The following is a 20,561-nucleotide window of genomic DNA, read 5'->3' as shown; positions in this document are numbered from 1 at the left end:
CAAATAGTGTGTGCATCCTGAAGAAAGCCTACATGTCTTAGATTCTCCTCTTCAGGCCTTATCTACAGTTAAAAATTGCACAAGGACAGTTACACCAGAAAGCAAACCCCAGCCCTTCCATCTGTAGCAGACTGGTATAAATGTCTTTATACTGGTATCTCTCAACTCTGACACAAAAGGATAAACAATGCTGGTATAAAGCATTTTTATATGTAGTCACTCAGCAACTGCAGTCGTTGAGACTATTTCAGTCACGCGTAAACACACATGCAAGCATGAAGACACGCACTCAGCTGGCACCAACACGCAGGCTAGAAGTTTTTTGGAACGTTGCAGAGGAAAACAAGCAGTAGTAGTGTTTTGTTGTTGTTGTTGTTGTTGTTTTGTTGTTGTTTTTTGTTTGTTTGTTTGTTTTTTGTTTTTGTTTTTGTTTTTTCCACAGTGATATAGGGATGAATGTGAAGTAACTCTGTCCTACCCAGAACCACAAAGGGATTAGTCAGGATGAAAACTCTTTTAAAGGGTAGATAAAGAAGGAGTTAATATAGCAAAAGAAGCCAGATGTAACTGCCTTAAACTATTCTAGCCCTATCTGTGGCTTTCCATTTAACCTTCTCTGCTTGAAGCAAGCTTTCCTCATACTGTGGTATCCCAGGGCATCACAGTGTCCAGCACACAAGCAAAAACAGTTGCCAGAATAGTTGTGGTCATGCACACTATACATTGACCAGGATGGTATTTATGAGCATTAAGTAAATTTAGGCAGCTACAAAATGGGTTCTGCAGTCCAGCATTTCACCCTTCCCCTTCTTCCCACAGCCCTGCACTGAAGAGTCTTGCTGTTGCAATTTCTAGTCTTAAAGGAGACTACTTCTGCCTACTTAGCAGAAGTAGGCTAGATTTTTAAATCAACCATCACATAGCTAAAGTACAAAACAAAAACAGCACAGTAATAAGCATCATAACATGTTTCCCGTTACTTAATCAACATTTTAAAATAAACTGCACATTTAGAGTTATCAGGCTCCCTTACATAACTTCAGTATTAATCAGTCCTAAACAATGACATCAGCCCTCTGATCACAATTGTATAAACAAGAGTATATTTCATTCCAATTAAAACAAATAGCAATTCTTTGAACTGACGAGCAGAACAGAGAGAAACCATAACGTATATTTCCCTACTTGAGCTGTTTATAGTCTTTGTGACCATGTTTGCTATCAGGTTAGGTAGATGAAATCATTATACCTTGATGAGGAATTAAAGATTACTGTGATGTCTTACTGATTGGATCTAACATATGACAGAATATGCATCCAGAAGAGGTTACAGCATCTTCAAAATTGAAAAATAAAAAATCCCCCCTCCCTCAGGGACCATCTATGAGAGTTATAATGAAGTTTCACAAAGTCATAACTAAAAAAATCACAAGGACTGCCTCAGAACCAACATTTTTCCACAGTCTCTATAACAGATTTAAATTCTCTTTACAAAAACAATCACAATATAAACCATACAGTACACTTCCTTCTCATATATAAAAACAGAAAATGCATATATATTAAGTACATATCTATATAGCCTTAAGACATCAAGAAAGAACAAATCTCTGCCAGTACAATCAGCTGAGTTCAGAGCAAAAATACATACCTGCCGCTCTGCTTAGTATTTAAAGTTCTCTCAGTAATTCACAAGGCCACTAACTTTGATCATCTAAATCTTTTTCTTGGAACTATTGGCCAATATACAGAAAACCTTAAATTGCTAACCTCTGCTTTCCTTCTGGAGAAACTGTGCTCTAAACTCTGCTCAGCTAAATTACAAAAACCCACCTACAGCCAGATTTGCTAATGAAAAGGGGGTGCTTTCTGAACAATAGGAGAATTCCTCTGCATTTAGAATGCAGAGTTCCCATTAGAACAAAGAATCACAAATGCCAGTTTTACCTCTGTTTTTTAATTGAGATTGTCCCAGCCCTCTTCTACGGTCCAGTGAGACAGTGTTTGTGAAATGATTAAAAAGAACGTGATCTGATCAAGAGGATGGAATAATGGGAAAGGAATGCTAGGTTAGCCACAGTGCTAAGTGCTGGGAAAGAAGACCAAGAGGCTTCTTAGTCTATTGTTTTTATTCCCATCTGCTTTTTAGTCATCTCATAACACTTTTGATTCTTTATTTACTCTGGTAAAAATGGGTTAAAAGTTCCACACTTGCCTCTGAATTTGGTAACAAATTAAAGAAATCTCTTGCAAAAAGAAAAAAAAAAAAAAAAGAAAATAAATAAAAATCCTTGAATTATATCAAGTTTCCAAAAGGTCATCACTGTCTCTGCTGTGGCCTTTTCCCCATACCAAATCCTCTATCAATATGTCATAGTGAGTTAGGCAAAGACAAAAGAGAGGCTCAGTGTGAAAACTGCACATATATCTAATCCTGACAAAGCAATGAATAGGCCTTCACAAGTATAATTATACTTGTTTATTTGTTGCCACGTACAGAGGACTGATGAAAAAATCCATCAAAGTAGTATTATGCAGACACCAAGAGCTTCTTTTCTTTGGTTGCTAAAGCCACATTGAGGCTTAAATTCCTTATTGTTAAATTCAGAAGAAAGAGAAAAAAAAAAAGATTTTGGTTGGACTTTTTTGCATCAATTGCTGACAGATCCTTTGTGTATAGCGTTGTATTATTAGATGCATTAGCTAGAAACTTGCTCACACTGCTTCTCATTTTAGCCCATGCTGCAATCCATAATTATAAACTACTGTACGCAGTACCTTTTAACAGGGTGTGGTAGGCACTTAGCTGACCATGATTCCAACAGATTTTAAATTGCCCGTTTTCCCACAATCACTTGTTTGAAATATCCAAATACAGGTAAGCTACCTGTCCTATCTTTACTATGGCTATTTTTTTACCTTAATTTTACAGCTGCGAGGAAATAGAAGATGGGTCTGGATAATGCAGGAGTGTCTTTCATTTCAGCCTGTTCAGTGTAGAAGATATGTAGTAGTTTATCTTTCTGTACAGAAAGCCATCTAGACATCCATCAGAAACTTGGGCCCAGTGTAGTAAAGAAAAACAAACACAGCAGCCCCTTCCTTCCCAAGCAAACAAAAAACACTCTAAGAAACAATAACTTGAGAGAAATGCAAGTGATAGAGGGGTTGATGATATGAAGAAAAATATTTTTCAGACTAAACTATTAAGTAGCCATTAAACTCTAATAGACCCTAAATCAAATAACTTAACAAAGGCACATTTTGGGTGGGGGAAAAAAATAGCCAAATAAGCTTTTTTCTTATGGAATAGAAATATATCAAAGTAAAAGCAATCTGCATAGTTAATGTCTTTGTGAGCTTTCCAATTTAAAACAGAAAAGCTGTAATTTTTCTTTGCTGGCAATCTGGAAACACTCTGGAGTTAATTACAGCTGATTCGAAGTGAACCACACAAACAAAGACCAGTCTATGTCCAGACAATTATACTGCATTAACCAGCTTAGAGCTTCCTGCTGATGTTTCAGGGCTCTTCTATTACACCCTTCTACCTTCCCAGCACGATAGAAAATGCTTCTGCAAGAAGGAATTAATGAAGAGAACTGCAAAAGAATGTGTGACGACCTCTCCTGACACGGCAAAAACTTTCCGCCCATGTCACGACAAAGGGGAGAAGGTAATTAAGTTTGAATAGAGGGATGTAACGAAATATATTATGCATCTAAAACAGTACACTGAAAAGACAGGAGGGGGGATGGAAAAGTTTGCAAAAGACAAAGTTGAGTGTACTGTTCAACTTGATTATTTTCTCTCCTGTTCCTCTTACCATCCACAAAGGCTAATATCAAACATCATTCCAGCTGATTTTTAAACTCTTACAATGAAACCTCCTGAGACTGATCAGCTCTCCTTCACTGTCAGGGTAGGATTTGTCTCTTTGTTTTCTATCCCGAGGAGCAACGGGAAAGTGTACACAATGGCCATAACACTATTATAGGCTTAGGAATTTTTAATTTAATTGTAATGGTGAAGAACTGTTGCATTACTCTCCTGTCTTCTTTCCACAGCTTTAATGAAACCACTGCAGCTGTTCTCCTCTTAAAAGCAAGATCAGCAATCCAAGCTTGACAAAGCTACTGTGCAATATGTTCCTTTTGTTTTTGTTGTTGTCGTTTTAGAAAATGTTGTAATAATTATGCAAGATATGCCTGTTTCTTAGGCTACCTCTGCAAACAAATTTGGCACCTTTTTTTTTTTTTTTTCAGCAACCCTAGTTTGCACATGTTTGTTTGAACTGAACATTAATAGCTCACATCGGTGTGAGACAAGAACACGAGCTGTAATTATCCTTCTAATTCTCGCTTTCATACCATATTTCTGCTACTCCACCTGCCATTGAGGCTCTGTAGTGATTACTTCATTAGTGATGAAGAATGGCCTAATCAGTTAAAGTATTGCTAGCAAACTCTTGTTTGCCAATACTAGGAGGAGGCACCAACTTTTCCCCTTTCCTTCTTTTTGGAGAAAGGTGAATCTGAATGATAGTGACCCAGTGAACATTAAAGCATTAATCACCTCCTTTTGTCTCATCTATGCAAAGTAGGATTAGAGTTAAAATGATGACTGCTTAATCCCTTTGATTTTCTTTTACTAAATAAATATTAATCTACAAATCAATCAGGTTCTGTATTATAACACAGACAATATACACTATGAAAGGTTATGTAAATTACACTCAATTTTTACAAGCATGCCATTAGTGGGAAGAAGCCTCGATGCTTTCCCTTTTCATCCTCAAAATCCCTATTAAATTTGGAAGTTCAAGTTAGTAATCCTGCTAAATATAAAGCTTATCTATTGAATCCATATTCCTTTTTCCTTTACAGAAATTCACCACATCGATCACTTTAGGAATTAATAAATCATATTTACTGTGTTTATTTATATGTCGATACTCCCAATCTGTAAAGATTTCACAATTTAATCTCTTTAATTCTGACCAAAGTTAGTTTACATTACACGTTGCTTTAAACTCACACAGAACTAAATCAAATAGAAACAGCTAGAAAATTAATCCTAATTGTCTTCACTAAAATCACACTGCCTGGATCTGTCACCTGTTCCCAAACACTATGAAAGAGACCATTTGTGTTCACAGCTTTAAGAAAAATAGAGAAATGTATTTTTTTGCTTCATTAAACTTAAGCCTAATTTAACAATAATGTAACATTTGCATAATTAAATATACTAAAAATACTTTAAGTGTGGAAAATACAGTAGTATAATCTTCTAGAGTGTAAATTAACACAAACTTTGGGATTTTACTCAAGTCTGGATGTATTGGCTCAGCACATTTGGAAGGCAAAACTGAACTGCAACAAATAATGGCTAAGAAGTCAAAGTGGCTCTACCTAGCTCTTTGTCTCAAAACTAGCTGTGAAATAAAAGTTACAATACTTTTTTTGTTTGTTTGTTTGTTTTCCAAATGTTAATTTACTTGCATGCTAAAAATGCTGCTATTATCTGTCTAGATGTTACCAAAAGGCAGGTACTCGAGCAAGTATTTGAGATACTACAACTCCAGATTACCTCAAAAACAATCTTGAAAACAAAAAATAAAGAATTATGCTTTTGAGCACATTTACAAAAGTACAAGATTCTTCAATTTTGCATCTGAAAAGGAAATCTGAAAAGGAAGAGAAAAAAGCTATGGGTCTTGTAAGTCATGTTAAACATTTAAAATCTCTATTAAAATCATCCCGGTCAAGGAAAATACAGGATGTTTTTTTAATCAGTTTAGTTATTAATAAAGCATTTGTGTTTTGTTTTGTTTTCTAGAATATTATCCTGGCAAATTTGTTTTGTATTGCCAAGATCAGCTGGGCATTTTGTTTTTATTATGCATAGTCTTTTGTCATTTTTTGTTCTGCAAGTTAATTTGACTGCTGTGCATAAGTGAAGTGAGCAATTCAGTAATTAACTTTTGTGTTTTAAAATGTATGAACTTTAATTAGATTTCATTATAAACAAACAAATGTCAACCATAATTATAAGCTCCTTGGTTTAACCACATATTATCCCTTTTCAAACAAACTTGATGTCAGACAAATTAAAATCAAGCAGCCAGCAATTTTGAGTTGAATTTTACATGATCTGCCAGTAACCTGATTACTTTAACTTCAATATCATTACAGGAAAAGTATTTCAGGAAAAATAATTACAAGAATTCCAACAGGAGACAAGCTTAATTGTATTGATTCAAAAGATGCATGTATATAGGAACCATACTGAAGGAATAATGTTATCTTAAATCTACAGTTACTATTAAAATGATATTGTCTGGCATGAAAAAGGCAATTTGAGATTGGTGTCTGGAAAAACAGAGATACAAAACTAACTAAAATAATTATCTTTACCCCATTATACTTTAAGCAACAAAATATCAATGTGGAACAACTTGAAGGCATGAAGGTTTGCAGGTTTATTTACTGACTGGTGTATCTATTAGTACCAGGAACAAGTGGAGCTGTCAGGACATAATGAAGGTAAATGATTAGTTAGCACAGAGACTGAGCTCTTCTTCAATGCAATAAGAGTTAATTAAAGTTTACCACCAAACATCAACCAAAGCAGGATGTTGATCAGGTTTCAGCATTAAGTGCAAACAGACAATGGTTGGCAGCAATTAGTGCAGCTATCAAATGACATGCAATGATAATTATACATTTAAAACAGCTAAAGGGCTTGTGGAAGGGAGAGAAGAACCTCATCAGCTTCTTTGACTACATACAGTCAAAGTGCAGGAAACAGGTATCAGATATTTCACTTCAATACTGTAAATCAATAGAATTAAACAAAAAAAAAAAAGGTTGTTTGAGTGCATTATCTGAAAGAGGACAATTCACTGTACATGAAATGGAAGAAAACTGCAGACAACTCCTAACAAAGATAAGTTCGAGTTAGATGAAATAAATTACTTTGCTGCTGCCACTCATGCTGACATGCATAAACAGAGAAGTGTTTGGGGTTTAAAGGCTGCAGCATTGTTACAAATTCCTATGCCAGACAGAAAGCTACCTGGTACTTTTGGCCCCTGTGGCCTTGCTGGTAGCACAAGGAGGCCCAGAAGGCCCGGGGGCCTGCAACCCGCGACCACAACAAGCAGTTTCACACACCAGCAGCAAGCCTGCTGCGAGGAGGCCTGGTTTACCAGCGGCGATTACCTGCCATCTGAAGCCACGGCCCGGGGCTCTTCCGCACAGCTCCTGCTCTCCACCCCTCTCATCAGCATGCTCCCAAACTTGCGCCCTGAGTTTGGGAAAGAAGGAGCTGAGAGATGGACTACATGCTTTCCCCTGTGGATGAGTGCATGGTAGTGAGGCAGGCATGCTGACAACCTGAGCACAGCTGGGAGCTGGTGTCGCTCTCCATCACACTCTGTTTCAAAGGTCCTTGTATGCAGACTTGCATGTATGCAGCTAGCATGCATGCATGCCTTTGTATGCAGCTAGCAGGCCAGTGACACAACAGAGCTGAAATCAAACTTAGTTTTCATCTCAGACTTCCATTAAATGTGAAGGCAAGACAATAAACTTGCAGCAGCACCTCTAACAGCAACAATAAACAAAGCAAAAAGCCGTTCGGCTCAATGGCAGTCATCTGCTGAACACCCTGGTGTGGGCCTGTGATGTCAAAACACCCCCAGTCCTGCAGTAGCAAACAGGTAACCTGTCCCTTCCACAGGCTAAGAGACAGCGCTAGCAGATAGCAGACAGACAGCTATCTACTGTTAAGTAGACAGTAAGTCTGTTACTTGGACAATTCCCCAGTAAACTCTCCACAAATTGGAGACAGAACAACACACTCCACTTGCACTGGAGTAGTGCAAGTTTGACATGACCTGGTCAAACACCTACACAGTTTCATACCAGCTGAATAACTGGTAGGTATGATTCCCACCTCACAGATATTGAGATTTTTTCACTTTTTTTTTATGAACAACACGGGGGCAAAAGCAGCCTGCACTTCCTAGATATTTAACAGGAAGCAACAAGAGGCTTACCAAAAGACAAGTAGCAGGTTTCCAAGAAGCTAGGCTGTGACAAATTAAAACTGATGATGAGAGGGGCAGAGGGATTAGACAGTAGGAGTCATTGCTGCAGGACACCACTGAGAACATGAATTTACTGAGGTTAAGAAAGAGAATGGAAATTGTCTGCCAAATGTATCCAGAGTTTTTGTAATGAATGTGAAAAACAAACAAACAAACAAAAATTGTAAGGGATATTAAACTCTGTTCTTTAGAGGTCTAAAAAAAATTGTATTTGCAATCATGGCAAGGCAGGCACATACCTTACAGTGGGGCAGTTACCCCAGATGTGCCTACTCTGATATTCTGATATTCTTCAGAAACATGTTGTACCCACCAGTCAAAGAGAAAAGAAGCTAGCTAGAACAGAGTCCCAGTTTAGCAGTCAATATGTTCTTATGGCATGAATTATACCTTCTGTGTAAAGAAAAGTATACAGCAGGGAGACAGCCCGTAACTTTTATTTGAACTAACCCATGCAAAAATATCAGCAATGCTGGTTGGTATTTAAATAAGTTGTATTAATTTCTTCTGTCTTCTGTGTAAAATTCAGAAAACCTTCTCTTATGATTGTGAAGACCATATATATTTTACATGCACTTTTTTTTTTTTTTCTAGAAGCATATCCATGTACATATGCAAAATGCATTAATATGGGTTTTGTTATAATGTTGGATACCTATTGTGATTTGTGTTCACATTGCTAAAATTACTTTAAGAAGATGCCTTACTGCTTTGCATAGTTCCTGGGTTGCAGCCTAGAGCAGTTCTACAGATTTTTTTTTCCCTAACAAACCTCATTTTCCCAACTAATTCTGTTATGCTAGGGATTTGTGCACAGAGTTGGCTAATCCCAGTATTTCCCTAGAGCTGTATCTAAGCTGTGGCCCACTCCCAGCATAAAAGTGTCTCCAAAAGCCCTTTCGCCCCCTCAGCACTGATACACTCATTGGTCCTGACATTTTCACTTCAGCCATGACAAATGAGCTGATGGCTGTGATCAGATTGCACACGAGGACTGCTTTATCAAAGACGTATCATTAACTCTCATCACTGTCTTCCATTATGACTCTTTTGGTCAAATCTGTTGTGAAAATGCAAGTCAGTTTAAAAACATAACCTAAACATAGCAACAAACAAACTTCATTAAAAAGCAGAAAAGAAAACCAGACTCAGACGGGATCAGAAAGAAACCAGCGTTAACTAAATGTTTCTCTGGGGATTTAAGTAACTGTACTCAACCTCTGCCCCAGTGCAAACATGGCAGTTGATCGTCTTCAAAAGGTCCCTTCCCCCATCATGGACTGCTAGCACTACTTTGCCTTTTTTAGAGAAACAAAAATATAGCAACAGCAATCAAATATGCCTAAAAATGAAGTCAACTTTTTTCTTTCCCCTTTTTTTTTTTTTTTTCTTTCTGAACTAGTTCGCATTTCTGCATGTCTATGTTTATCAAAATACATTTTTCAAATGAATCCCTTAAAGAATATAAAATTTTTGCTTGAATCAGAACCATATAATCATACTATTTTCTGACTCACATTAAAAACACTAGCATAAAATGCTGTCTGAAGCGGAAATCTCTCAGTTCACTACAAATACTGCAACCTTTCTGTCAAGTTAGAACCTACGTTCCAGTTACACAGTTCTTGTTACATCTAGAGGGTTTACAAAGTATATATTTGTTGTAACCTCTTCTAGCAATTCATCTGAGAATACACATCTAGACGGAGTCAACTGTAACACAACAGATCTTGGGAATGGAGGTCATGCTTTGAGATAAAGTGCTATTCACTTTTGGACCATGCAAGAAGCTCTTTATTCCTGTTCTTATTGGCATCAGTTCCCCCTTACCAGAGCAAGAACAAAGCCAAGTGCTCGTGTGAGGTTTATGAATAAATCAGAGGTGAGCCACTTTAAGTGCTGCCCATGATTTCCTTGTTGACAGTGAGCACTTAAACAGGCTTCTATGACCAGCAACTCCTGGAAAACCTTAATGGCTCCTAATCTGTACCCTGCTTCATTTCAGGAAAGAAGTGACCCACCCCAATTTCTCTCAAGTCTTCACCTTTTGGGCAACTACTGTCCCACCTTTATAGAAATTCATGTCTGGGAACCGTCCCATGTCAGTGCCAAGTTTGCACATAACACACAACATAAAAATCACCATTTTCTTCCTAGAAAACAAATGACAGCTAATAAAATATTATTACACTGTGCAGCCTAAGTAATTCCCAAACAAACCATACACAATTCAGCATTTGTTTAAATTGAATATATTTTTAAATGAACCTAGAAAATTTCTAATATCTTTGCCTCCAATTGTTAAAATCATGTACAGATATATATGCTGAGAGCAGACTCAGCCCTTCTGCACAGCCACAGCCAAAACCAGGATAGTATTTATAGATCACTGCCATTGTATATATTTTAAAAATTCAAACTGCCTCAAAAAAATAAAAAATAAAATAACGATAACATTGAAAAATAAACTGAATTGAACCAGTAAGCTCGGAGCTAGGCCAAAGAAGCCTGGTCTAGAAACATTATCGTTAACATTCAATTGTGGCAAGGAGCTAGGTGTCTCAGTACGTATATCTTTGATGCACAAAACCACTCAGAGACCTATGTTGCTCAACAGTGAAGCAGCAGCGTGCTCAGAGAATAAATTTCAACATGCAATGAAATCCTTCATTTTTAAGGTCTCCCCCCCACACCCCTCCCCCTTCTGGATGTGTCACAAGCTCCAGATGGCTGAATTTCCTCGGTAGTAGCTGAGCTATCGTCAGGCTCCCAGTTTTCTGCTATATTTAAATACTAACATTTTTAACTCCATTGTCTCTCGTTGCCTTTCCACCCACTCGGGAAAAAGTTGTGACCGCAGCACTCTGCCCTGTGATTTCAGAGAGTGCTTCGGGTTGGGGATGGGGCTTGAATTGCAGTGGGTGCCTCAGCAGATGGCACTCTTCTTTGCAAGCGCCTGATCCAAGACTTGGGGGGAATTGATGAGGCAGCACTGGACTTTGGACCAGGCTCTCGGTCACAGTGGGAAACTGCAGCATTGCTGAGGAAACCTTCCATCCAGGCAGGGAAAAACCCACAGGCACGACCACTCTTGAGTTAAAACAGCCCCACTGATGCCTCTCACTGGAGCTGAAACTCCTGTCCTAGTGCACTGGCTGATGACCCAGTGAGAAATCGGATTTTGTCTCCCTAAAGCAACCAGTTAGTTGCTCCTGCTGGAAGAAGGCCCCTGAGCATATTGCTGTGCTACAGCGTTGTGGTTTGTGGCTGGCTGCACACAGGGTGATGCTTCCCACCCTGCAGATGGCTGCAGTGGCATGGCAAGCAACCTGATTTTTTTTTTTTTTTTTCTGCAAGCAGTTTATAAAGCCCCAAGGAATTCAGGGATTGAGGAGTGACATTTGCCATACAGCTAAATAATTTATTTTGGAGATGTTACATTTTCTTTAATTTAAAACTTCAGTGTTGTAAACAAAATCAATAACCATATTTCAATATAAAAAATATATATAAAAGGATCAGATAGAAACCCACAGGAATAAATTCCCTTTTAAGAAGCTACTTTTCACTCACAGCCTTATTTTCTTGAGTGAGGAAGATATAAGAATCGCTAGGTGCTAAGTAAAGAGAGAAATTCTGATATGAACGTGGATAGCCATGGCTTCTCACATGGAAAAAAACACCTGTGTTCAAAATGGTCATATTAACATTGGCAAATCCAAGATTTTTGTCTTCCTCTCTATCTTCTCAGGAAAGTTCTGGCCTTCTGAATAATGAAAATATCCTCAATCAAAAGATTCTCCCCAAAAAGGAAGGGCAAGAAATAAGTTGTTTTTGTTTTCTTCAAAAAGATGTTATTCTGATCTATTACATTACCACGCTCTGAAACAAGTGCAGAAATAACTGGGATTACTCCAGATTTCCATCAGTGCCCCAAACATTGAAGCACTACTATTGACAGGTGCCTTGTCACCTCAGGTTAGGTGTGTTTCTCTACAAAGGAGCCTCAGTGTCAAAACAGGGAGGAGCAAGCCTTCCACAGCCACAGCTCCCAGGCCCTCAGTTCTGCTGTTACTCAGTGAAGGGACAGAATCAACCTCCATCAGTGTCTCTGTGAAACCTCCTCCTTACAGACCCTGTGGTGCCTCCTGCACTAAGCATATCATCCTTGAAAATGGGAACAGTGGTGCAAAAAGAAGAGATTAAATATTTTTAAATTGATTTTATGAGATAATTTTCAATTTGTGGCTAACGGCCTGATTTCTTTTCTAATATCAAAACTGTATGTCTTGTCGGTTTTACAACCAAATAACTCCTCTTATTTCAGGGGAAATATTATTAATTTAGAAGAGGATGAATAGAAAGAATTGGGTTCTGGTTTCTTTTGGGTTTATGTGTCCTAGGCTCACACTGACATGGGCATTTTGTAAGAATTTCTTTGTTTTAGAATCAAAATATTTGTCTATTTAAACACAATTCTAGATGTATGTCCAGCATGCTCAACATTTGTTCAGCAGACAGCATTGCAGCTTATATGGTAAATGTTTGTTTTCAGAGTCACCATGGTCTATCATGTACATATAGCCTTTAGTTTGTGAACTATTGACCTGAACACCTACTTAGGAATTGGTACAGCCTATCAGATCAGCATGAGTGTCAAAACTGTGCTACGTCTGTCTGCAAAGAAATCCCAGTTTCTGCACATAAAAATGTTCTCAAAAGTACTAAAAGCAAATAAGCTATAATTTTGACGAATTACTCTCCAAAACTCTCTCTCTCTCTCTTTTGGAATGTAAAGCTGATTCTGAACAATGTGAAAATATAAAAAAGTATCTCAATATGGCAAGCTTTTGTTTTGGTCATAAAACTTGGTTAAATTATTCTTTAGAATATTTTGTTTAAGCAGAAAATGTCATTCTTCAACAAGTTTACCATATTCCATTCTGGTACACACTTTTCTGGCACAGTTTGGAGCTCAGCAAAAGCTAATAATAAAAAATCCAGGTATAAAAGTGCTGTGGAGTGACTTGAAAAGGAATAGAGTAATATGTATTAAGGGATAAAACTGCTACCCTTATTTATGTAAAATAAGTTTATCTATACAAGTCTGCTGAACCCTGCTATCAATAAATTAATAATAATCCCAACAACCCAACAGAATCCACTAGATTTTTAAGCAAGTATCAAGAGGCTTTTAGTTTCTTCTGTCTCTGCATCTGTTCACCTAATCGTTTTCTGCATTACATCTTATTCTGTAAAATCTCGAGTCTCAGTGTGCTGGGTTTCTGCCCATTCAGTAAGAACGCAGACATCACATAAGTTATTATTAACCCATGTGTTATCCAGTTCTACAGTGGCTGGAACTTTGCCAGAGACAACACATGGTGCTTGGTTAACAATATTTAAAATATAAATTAATTTATTTTTAAATTAACACACTTTTCTTATGGAAATGCACTAATAAGCTGTTCCCTGAATGAAAGAATATCCCATAAGCGTGTTCCTTTAAAAGAAGTTCTAAGGAATTTCATAGCTAGCAGTAAAACATTCGCATGCCCCATAGAAGGTCTTAAATTTGTCTTAAAGGAGAGAATTTTCATCACTTTACTCTGACCAAGCGCTTTCTGGATTTGTAATTTTTTCATTTATCCATTAAAAAAATACAATTTTTTAGAGACACCTCTAACTATTTAAATATTATCAAGTCAACTCCAATGCTGAACTAACAAACACATAAAAATATAAGTTCTACAAACTAGAAAAATTATTAGTTAGTCTATCTACCAACAATTTCCACAGTAGCTCTAAATCAGTTATGTTGACCTGAATAAATAAATAAATAAAAAATAAAAAAAACAACAGCCTAATTAATATGCATACATACAAATAATTATTCACACTGCATTTGATTTACATACATACAAAAGAACCACTTCCCACTTTCAAAAGTGGCTCAACACTTATGGTATTTTAACTGCCCTAATTACTGTTGAGAGAACATAATTAGAAGCACTGATCACATTGTCAACAGCTAACCAGTTGCAGCCCTGTCTCGGGGCCTGATCCTGCACTGGTTGAAGTCAGTGGGGGCTTGCACTGACTGCAGGAGGCTGGGGCCCTCCTCGCTACCTGAACCTACCTGAGAATCAAAAAACTTTAACCAACTTGAGTACACGGATGCAGTCCCGCTGAGCACCCTGCTCGCTATGTGCATATATCAATTTCTATTTCAGTAAGCTTTCTTCATTTTAAAAGCCGAAGCAAGAGAGCAATTTTTTCCTCAGAAAGGCTTTATATACACCACTTAAACACTTAGCACTGAGTCAGAACTCATAACTTTTTCCAAAAGAGTAATAGTTTAATAATTAAAACAGATATTGACTAAACCCTGCTTCCTCGAATACCAAACTTTATTAGATTATTATGTATCGATTCATAATTTCCATTGGCAACTTTTAAACTGACTCTGTCCCTGCTTGCTGGTCCCCTCTTCCCTTGTTCTCTCCCCCAGGCGAAGTGCTGGGAATCCTCGATATCCAATAGTCAATATTTGGTCATCTTCCTGGAACTCTTCTCCAACCAAACCTGTGTTTATCAGCGTTTCGCCACACTGTTCTCATACATATTATTCCACATGATGATGGAAACTTGGGGCATCTTAAAAAGTTGCTGAAATCCGAGCTCCTGCTTGTTTTCTCAAGTCTTGGACAAACATAACTTTAGGGAGAGCTGAACATAGGCATAAAGAAAGAGGAGCCTGCATTTTCATCTTCCTTTCATCTCAGTCATTCAGTCAACCATTCAGTGCCCTATTCAACAGAGCTTTTCATTATGCAAAAAAATGCTAATCCTTTTCCGATGCTTTCACACTTGTATAAACCCCCATTCCTTCGACTGAAAAGCAATTATATCAGTTTACCTTTCTGTCAAAAACAGGATTAATATTCCAATACCAGAATCTCCTTTATTTTCCTATCTTTTGCTTTAGGAAACTAGAGATTATTAGCGGAGGTATTCCTTAAAGTGAGAATACATTATTTTAAATATGATTAATTTAGCAGGGGGAGGGGGGGGAAGGGGAGGGAGAGCAAAAACTTCAGTTGCTGCGGAAACTCTTTTCAGTGACAGAACTGACCTTCCCTTTACAGAGGCCTGAATAGAATGAGCCTCACTCTGGTCTATTAATCAGAAACAAATTATGAAAGAATGTGGCTGGACTGGTTGACACTATCCTGTCTTGGGAGACTCAGTAACAGCCTAGTAACAATGTCCTCTTCATGGGTAATGAACAGCCATGACAAATGGGGCAGAGAAACTATTTATTTGCATATGCAAATTCTCACACAAGGGAAACATGTACAAACAAGTGTCATTGTAAGGTGGATTAGGCAAACAACGCTTTCTTTTTAGGACATTCTGCAGCCCAGAACATTAGTCAGCACAATTAAACCAGTCTCCATGGAGACTAATGAAATTTCACCATGGTATGAGTTAAATTAGATAGCTAGTTATGTGTTTTCACAATCCAACTTGAAATCCATTATTGTTTCAGAACAATACAGCAATTGTGCCTGGCTGATCTTTGCCAGCTCAACAAGCTCCTAAGTTGACAATTTGCATATGTTAATATAATTAAGCACTAATTACATGAAACTTGTACATATTCACATGCACTTTCCCTGGGCGCTTCTCAGTTTGAACCTTGGCCAAGTCTTTAACCCTTTGAATGAATTTGGAGCAGCAAAGCTCTGCCTTCTGGGTACAGCCCCAAGGCAGATGCAGAAAAGCTCTTCATTTATAAACACAAAGCTTAACCTGGCTTCTCATATTTCTATCAACAAGGCTAGAAATCATTTTTGTATGTGCTGGGGTAGGAGAAGGAGGTGGGGAGGGCTGGAAGTTCTTTAGAGACCCAGCTCTGGTACCCTTTTTGCATATGAAAACATAAATATTTACCCACACAACACGCTATGAACACATGTACTGCCATTGTCACAGATTCTTCAAGAACCGAATTGTCAAAAAATTGCACTGGGCTTTGTGTCAGTGCTCTCAGAGCCACAAAAAATGGGAATGAGAAAAGGAAAAAAGAGCAAGCAGTAACTAATGAGCTTTACATAAATATATGCAGAGGCAATTAAGCAGTGTTAATTACTATGACAGCAGTTAATTGAATATAATTAGATATTTTAAGCTACTGACTAAGGCATAGTTAAGATTAATTTTATTGAGATTAATTGTAAATAAGAATAGATTAACTATGTGTTTTGACAGGCATAAAAAGTAGTTCTGCAAATTAACTAGGAGAGCAGAAACTAGCACAAAAATCATATATTATTTTAATGTCACACCTCAGAATCATCTGCTCAATAAACATGACTTTTCAAACCCAAACAGACAGGAATCTTGAAGAAAAACAAACAGCTTGCAGAGATTAAAGAGCCTTTTGTCCTTTTTCATGTGCATTTCTTTTAGCAGACTAAATTAAGCGAGTCTGGTGTACGTTTTTAGGAAGGAACATTTCACACTGAATGGAAAAAATGTTCTATCACATATGAAATTCATGCAGCTGTGCGGAACTTGGTCCAGATGGTCTAAGACTATAAAACAACACGAAATGATAGACAGTAGGGCCTTCCCAAGATTATGTGATAAAGTCACAACCTCATATTTTGACCTAAATTTTCTGTCATGTATTGTTTCCTTCCAGACCAGATAGCTCCATGTTAATTTTTAACTGATCCTGAATATTCAGTGGAAACCCTTAATAAACATTGTTGATAAGCATCTGAGTAAAAATCATAAAATATTTACAAAATGCCCCTTAGCTTCATTAAAACAATGCTGAATCCAAAGTGCAGCAAACAGTGCCCTGGCTCTCCCAACAATACTGAACTGTTCACACCACTCAGCTTAAATAGGTAAGAATGCCTGGTTTTAAATATGCCTCAAAGAAAACCCAAAACACATTCTACCAGCAGATTAATTCATGCATGCTGTTTAAGAAAATTAACAACAAGGCTGAAGAATGCTGAACAAATCACTAATAAGAAAGGAGCTTCAATTGATTTTGAAATAAATCAATAGGTGATTAACACAATATTTTTAAAGCAGCAGAATGCATACATATTACATAAACATATATATTATATTTTCAATACCTTTTTAGCTCTTAATCGAACAAGGGCTTTACAACAGTGAGCATGTCCCTATATTGACTATCAACTTCTTTGGAATGCCTTTAGTCTTTTATAACGAAAATCCAAAAACGGTCTGTGAAACAAGGCTACGACAAGCCATTCTGCAGTGAAAGATTTTAAATCATCCAGCCTCTTCTAATAGACTTGAGACTTATTGAGGTAGAAACCATAAAAAATGAAGAAGGGAAATTTAATCCCTGAAATATTGATTTGCACATTAATATCATATAGGCAGAGGGCAATTTGGCTTCATGGAAATGACACATTGTCGACCCTTGGTGAAGTCAGAGCCAATCTAACTGCTGAACATGTCTGAATCTCAAGAGTTATTAAGGGCTTCCCTTCTTGCCTTTATGACTTTTCTTCAGCCTACCAATGCAATCTTAAATGTATTATCTTTAAGAAATAATTGTAAAACCTCAGGGGTTTTCCAGTTAATGGAAGGGAGGCTAAACCACATCAGATTCTGAAATGCAACATTAAACCCTTGCAATCAACAAAACCACCTCAATTCTCATCCATCCAGTGCAGGATCTAATATTGTTATTAGAGATAATCAAATTTCATTGTGTAAATTTAGGCTCATGGTCAGAATGGAAGCAGTAAATTCTGCAATATTAAACAGTGATTTTTCTCGGCCCCCTTTCTATGTTCTTTGCTGGTGCACCATCTTCGCAAATAAACCTAAACTATTCAAAAATCTAGGAACAAAAACGTGTCCCTATTCTGAAAGGTGCACATAATGCCATTTATCATCTCCACAGCTCTCCTTTAGTTTTAACTTGATCTAGCGGATAAGTTTCATTTTAGAGAATAATAAACCAGTATCACTGCATAAACCAAACAGCAGGTACTATTACTGTGACTTACACAGATGGTTTACCTGACCTTTCTTTGTTCCTTGGGTAGGTTTCACTTTTGCAGATTTACGACTTTTCCCTCTATATTTCATTGACCCTCTATGTTCATTATCATAAAAATGAAAACTATTGAATACATGTTTATGTTGACGAAGTCCAAAAAGCCCACGACTAAAGGATAAAGAGATGCTACAATGCACTGTGTGGATCTCCAGATCGTATACTATAAATATTCAAGCACAGATAGCACGAATAACTGAATAATCCTGGTGAGCCCCAGCTCTGGAGCCAGGTGCAAGAGGTTAAAACAGCTGGCTAGCCATCTTTTATTTTGTGTGCCTTCCTGCCGGCTGAAACCGCAAACCCTGAAAACTAGCAGATATTCCCTCAAGGTTGATTGTCTGATTTCTTTTTTTTTTTTTTTTTTTTTTTTTTTTTGTCCATTTCCACCAGTTTAGTAGGATCCCCCAGTCGAGAAAAGAGAGAAACTCTTTAAATACAGTCAGTTGAATAGGAAGTGGAGCAATGATGATTAAGGCTCTTCCCCTCTACCCCAACCTTCAGCCCCCCGTTTATTTCCACAATCTTCTTTGTGCACCTTCCCAGCCAAATATTTGTATTCCTTATTTCAAAGAAAAGCACTCCGGATCGTTCTGTCAGTTTTGCCAGTAAATATAAAGTAAAACAAGTGTTGATGGCACTGAGAGTGTTACATACCCAGGCTGTGTTTTTGCATTGCTCTCAATGGAAGCGATCGATGCCCATGTCACAGTCGCGTCCCAATCGCAGCCAAGTCTCTGCCTCAATCTAACCAACAACAGGCAGGGCTGCAAAGGCTTCTCACTACCTCTTCCATCCATCCACCACCAAACTAAAAATATAATGCTACATATGATCTTTTTAAACACTCCACCACCGCTCCTAAGGATCGAGCCACTGAAAATCCAGAGGAAACACAATTGAAAAAAAATAAAATAAAAAAAACACCCTCAGAGCAACCACCCCAAAAGCACACGAGCCCTCTCTTTCCACTCTCTTTCTTGCTGTCCTCCTGCCAACTACATAATCCTTGGTTAAAAACGGAACGACGCTAATAAAAAGAAATTTTTAAAAAAGAGAGAGCAAGAGAGGAGGACGGAATGGAGCCGAGGAAATGCAACTGTCAGAAAACGGGATGGTCAGACTTCCTGAGTGAACCTGCCTGTGTCTGGCTTAATGTAAATCCACCATCTTCAGCCTGGCAAGTTGTCTTTTGTTTTTTTTTTTTTTTTTTTTTTTTTTTTTTTTTTTTTTTTTTTTTTGGTGGGGAGGGGGGGTTGTTATGTTTGCGATCTCTGCCTTGGTACCTAAGGAGGAAGAGGAGGAGGAGGGTGTGTTATTGAATGGTGGCTAAAGCCTCCTCGGGACGGCGCTGAGGTGAAACAGGCTGAACCCGACTGATGTGCCTCCTCTCTCGGTTGGACCCAGTGCCCTAAGCAGCCGATGAGAGACCCCCGGCCGCCTGGCTCGCAGGTAACAAAAGAAATACCAACCCGCGCATTTTCTGCTGCTGCTGGGGAGGCTGGGGGGGGGAGGGGGTGGGAAAGAGAAGATGCAGGAAAGGGAGGAGTGGAGGGGAACCGCCGTAAGTTGGCATCGGATGGGGGGAAAGTTTATTAGCATTTTTTTGCAGGAAATTTCACGTAAGGCAAGAGGGGGAAGCAGGGATGCGTCTGCCATTAGCCGCCGTGATGGGAAGGGATGCACTTGATTCTGGCACGAGCAGTTAGACAGAGCAGGGACCGAACTGCCTTCTCTCTGTTTATGAGCTTTTTTTTTTTTTTTTTTTTTTTGGTTAGCCATTGCTTTTTGCTTTTTTTTAAAAAAAAAAAAAATAATAAAATAAAAACACACAACACCTTAGTCCTCGGTTTAAAAAAAAATAGACGCCAGTCCCGCAAAACAACCGGCCCCCCCATCCCACCCCCCCCTTCAAAAATCTCAGAAAGGCTGCGCTGAAAGCAGCCCCCGACCTTGCCGGCGAGGAGCCTTTCCTATGGCGTGGCACGGCACGGTTCGGCGCGGCTCAGCACGGCGGGGATGCCGGGGGCTCCGGCAGCGCCCGGCCGTCAGCCGCCCGTAGGCAGCAGCCGGACGCGCATCCCCGCCGGCGGGGCCGTGCCGTGCCGTGCCATGCCGTGCTGGGCCGTGTTGGGCCGGGCCGTGCTGCCTCCCTGCTCCGTGCGGCGAAACTGACAGAGAGGCAGGGCGCGCTCCTAACGGGCTCCTCTTCCTCCTGCTGCCGGAGCCGGCGCGATCCCCCTGCGTTCACTCGCTCAGCGCCGCGCTCATCCCCGCACAGCCACCCCTGCCTCTCTTCCTGAGAAACCTACCTGCCAAATAAAAGGG

At 38.6% G+C, this 20,561-nt stretch overlaps 1 protein-coding gene and 1 long non-coding RNA gene across 4 annotated transcripts in view; one reads left to right on the top strand and one right to left on the bottom strand.

Annotated features, from left to right (window-relative positions):
• Nucleotides 1-20,561, bottom strand: part of ZFHX4 (zinc finger homeobox 4) — a 150,629-nt gene that overhangs the window by 128,877 nt on the left and 1,191 nt on the right. The gene's annotated exons all lie outside the window — the stretch shown is intronic.
• The window catches only part of LOC116486803, a 61,251-nt gene continuing 60,231 nt past the window's right edge, over nt 19,542-20,561 (top strand). Inside the window, exon 1 of the long non-coding RNA XR_004252996.1 lies at nt 19,542-19,685. This is a non-coding gene — a long non-coding RNA (uncharacterized LOC116486803). The remainder of the gene's footprint in view (nt 19,686-20,561) is intronic.

Source organism: Aythya fuligula, chromosome 2 (genome assembly GCF_009819795.1).
Source record: "Aythya fuligula isolate bAytFul2 chromosome 2, bAytFul2.pri, whole genome shotgun sequence".
Taxonomy (NCBI): domain Eukaryota; kingdom Metazoa; phylum Chordata; class Aves; order Anseriformes; family Anatidae; genus Aythya; species Aythya fuligula.
The sequence above is the reverse complement of the archived record's forward strand: the minus strand, read 5'-3'. Positions and strand labels throughout refer to the sequence as shown.